Genomic DNA, 4088 nt, shown 5'->3' with positions numbered 1-4088 from the left:
ATTTCTCTGATGATTAGTGATGTTGAGCATTTTTTCATATATGGTTGTTGGTAATTTGTATATTATTTTTGGAGAAATGTTTCTTCAAGTCCTTTGTCCATTTTTTTTAACTGGGTTAACAGATTTTTTTTGTTGAATTATAGGAGCTCTTTATATATTCTGGATATTAATCCATTATCAGGTATAAGATTTTCAAAGATTTTCTTGCATTCCATAGGTTGCCTTTTCCTCTGTCAATTATGTCTTTTGATGAACACACCTTTAAGTTTGATGTAGTCCCATTTGTCTATTTGGACCTTTGGTGTTATATAGATGAAACGAATTCCAAATTTAATATATGAAGTGTTTCCTCTGTGTTTTCTCCTAGGAGTTTTATAGTTTTAGATCTTACGTTTAGGTCTTTAATCCATTTTGAGTTAAGTTTTGTATATGGTGTAAAATAAAGGTCCAACTTCTTTCTTCCACATGTGACTATCCAGTTTCTTCAACATCATTTGATGAAGGAAAAACATTGTCCTTTCCCCATTGAGTAGTCCTGGCATACTTGTCAAAGATCATTTGAGCATATACTTGAAGGTTTATTTCTGGGCTCTCTATTTTATATCACTGGTCTATATGGCTATCATTATGTCAGTACCACACTTTTGATTACTGTAGTTTTGTAATATGTTTTTAAGTCAGTATTTGTGAGTCCTACGACTTTGTTCTTCTTTTTCAAAGTTGTTTGGCTATTTGGGAGTCCCCTGAGATTCCATGTGAATTTTAGGATGATTTTGACCTATTCTTGAAAAAAAATTTCATTGAGATTTTAATAGGAATTGTATTGAATCTGTAGATCACTTTGGGTAGTATGGCCATTTTAGCAATATTAAGTCTTCTAATCCATGAACACGGGGTGTCTTTCCATTTATTTGTCTTTTTAAATTTATTTCATCAGTATTTTGTGGTTTTCTGTTTACAAATCTTTTACCTCCTTGATGAGGTTTATTCCTATGTATTTTATTCCTTTTTGATGTTGTTGTAAACAGAATTATTTTCTTAATTGTTTTCCGATGATAATTTTTACTCTATAGAAATGTAACTAATTTTTTGTTTGTTGATTTTGTATCCTGCAACTTTGCTGAATTTTCTTTATTAGTATTAACATTGTTTTGTGTTTGGAATCACATAAAACTTAGGGTTTTCTACATAAAAAATTATGTCATTTGCAAATAGAGATAATTTTACTTCTTCCTTTCTAATTTGGATACCTTTAATTCTTTTACTTGCTTACTTGCATAGATAGAACTTCTAATACTGTGTTGAATAGAGGTAATGGGAGTGGGCATCTTTGTCTTGTTCCTGATCTTAGAGGAATAGTTTCCCAGTCTTTCAACACTGAGCATAATATTAGCTATGGGCTATTCATATATGGCTTTTATCACATTGATAGTTTATTATGAAAATAGTTTTCTTATATTCCTACTTTGCAGAATGTTTTTTTTTACCATGACAAGGTGTTAGATCTTGTCAAGTGCTTTCTTTGCCTCAATTGAGAAGATCATGTCTTTTTTTGTCCTTCATTCTGTTAATGTGGTGATTGATTGATTTTCATATGTTGAACCATCCTTGCATTCTAGGAATAAATCCTACTTGGTCACGGTGCATAATCCTTTTTATGTGCTATTGAATTCAGTTTGCTAGTTATGTTGTTCAGAATTTTTGCATCACTGTTCACTAGGGTTGTTGATCCATAGTTTTCTTGTAGTGTCTGGCTTTGGTATCAGGGTAATGATGGCTTCATAGAATGAAATGGATGTGTTCTCTTGTCTTTACTTTATTTGAAAGAGTTTGATGATGACTGGAGTTAACTCTTCTTTTAATTTTTGGTAGAATATTTTAGTAATGCCATCTTGTCTTGGGGTTTTAGTTAAAAAAACTTCCATCTTATATCTCCATCCATCCTTGTCCTTAGAAACTATAAAGACTATACATGAATCGGAAATGAAAATGTACCAAACATCCATTCCATGCCTTTTCTTTTGTTTAGTCACTCAGACATATAAGGTTATCAGCTCTGATTAATGATGCTTGTCACTTCTAATTATTTTTATCTGTGCATTCACCTGAGTCTACTTTACATTCCACATAAAGTCAAGATCCCTTTTCCACATATTGATATACCAAATCTCTGAGGCTAGGCCAGAAAACTAATAATCTGTGCCATGTCTTTTGACAGACATTGCTCATTTCGTATACCTCACTTTCCCTGATCATCACGTCTCATTTGTTACTAGAGAAAATATTGTGACTGGATATTTTCTTTCCATGTATCTCTTGACAAAGTCCTGACCCACTTGCCCAAGTAACTACACACAGTTAATAGAGTTTTTGAGAACCAAATTGCTGTGTATTTCAGACTCATGTCTTATAAACTGATGAAATGCCTGTAATACAGGTCTTTGAAACATGGTTTCTATTTTATTTCTAACAATCTAATCTTTAATCTTTTCCTGATGCTCTAGACCAGACATCTATCTGTGAACCAGGGGATCTGTTAGGAGTTTTTGTTTACCGATTCACTCTCCTTACTAGGTATTGTTCTGTGCAGATTTTCTTTTTCTTCAGGATTCAGCTTTAGTGGGCTGTGTGTTCCTAGGAATTTTACTATTTCTTCTAGGTTATCCAATTTGTTGTCATACAGTTCATAGTATTCTCTTATAATTATTTTTATGTCTGTGGCATTGGAGAGTCCCTCTTTCATTTCTTATTTTACTTATTTGAGTTTTCTCTCTTTTGTCCTTATTTAATCTAATTAAGGGTTTCTCAACTTTATTGATCTTTAAAAAAAAGAACACCAGCTCTTAGTATTGTTGATTTTTTTTTCTGTTTTCAATTTCATTAATCTCTGTTCTACTCTTTGTCATAACCTTAATATGGTAAATTTTATGTTGTGTTTTTTTTACCCCAATTCTTTTAATTAATTAAAAGAAGAGAGAGAGAGAGAGAGAGAGAGAGAGAGAGAGAGAGAGAGAGAGAGAAAGCAGATCAGTTTGTTTGATCAGAGTTAGGTACAGGCATGAGGAATTATGAAGGGCTGTGAGGAAACTTTTGAGGCTGATAGATTTTTGTGATTGTGGTGATGATTTCACAGATATAAACATATGTCAAAACTTGTCAAATTGTGCACTTTGCATATATGTAGTTTATTGTGTCATTATACCTCAATAAAGCTACCAAACTGCAGATTTTCTAAAAATAAGTCAAATATTTAAATATCCAGGCATACATTATTCTAAGATTTTTTTTTTCTAAGTGTAGTCTATTCAAATATTTTAACTGAAAAGTCTATATTAGTAAATTTGTCATGGTCATAGCTCTTCAATTTTGATCCTGATCTGCTATTACAATTCTCAGTCCATTCATCTTAATTTTCTTCAGAAGGAGCAGCACTATCAAAAGAATGAAATTTAACAAAGAGATATGCTCTCAATCATTTTTCAATTAGACTCTTTCATTATCATGTTTTCAGATAGATATCCATGCCATTGAAAAAGGTCTTTTCTATAAAATAATATTATTCTCTTAATTTTTTACAAGCAGGTAGCATTTATGACATTATTGCTCACACTTCATATGTTTAACTTTGAATATTTATTTTTCAAGAGCTTTTAAGATGTTAATTGTGTTGTTGAAATTATACAGATTAAACCACAGATGTGACTACTTTTACACTAGTGCTTTAAAAAAACCTAAAACCCCTCATTGTTAAAACAAACTGAACTTAAAACACTAATATGTGCTACGTAATACATGAAAGATGTTTCAAGATAGCCAGACTTTGGTTCAGTTTGGTATTTTTCTCTTTGATTCCTAATGGTTATGAATGTAATCACACCCATGTTCAATGTAAGCACAGATTATTCCCTGTTTTTGCTTTCAAAACCAGAAATTCTCCCTTTTTCGTTTAATTCTATTATATCGCCACCACGTTGTACACATACAGCAACTCCAACTCAACATAGTGGCTTAATCTACAATTGAAATTTTACTCTAATTATCCCTGTTGAAGACTATGCTTCAACATAATTTAATAAGCATTTTATTCT

The 4088-nt window shown here is 31.5% G+C and overlaps 1 pseudogene; it reads right to left on the bottom strand.

Annotated features, from left to right (window-relative positions):
* Nucleotides 1–1950: 1950 nt before the first annotated feature.
* On the bottom strand, nt 1951–2450 carry LOC109388758 (single-stranded DNA-binding protein, mitochondrial pseudogene; annotated as a pseudogene).
* Between the last annotated feature and the right edge of the window lie 1638 nt (nt 2451–4088).

This window comes from Hipposideros armiger, unplaced genomic scaffold (genome assembly GCF_001890085.2).
Source record: "Hipposideros armiger isolate ML-2016 unplaced genomic scaffold, ASM189008v1 scaffold_206, whole genome shotgun sequence".
Classification (NCBI taxonomy): Eukaryota; Metazoa; Chordata; class Mammalia; order Chiroptera; family Hipposideridae; genus Hipposideros; species Hipposideros armiger.
This window is presented reverse-complemented; position numbering and strand designations above follow the sequence as displayed.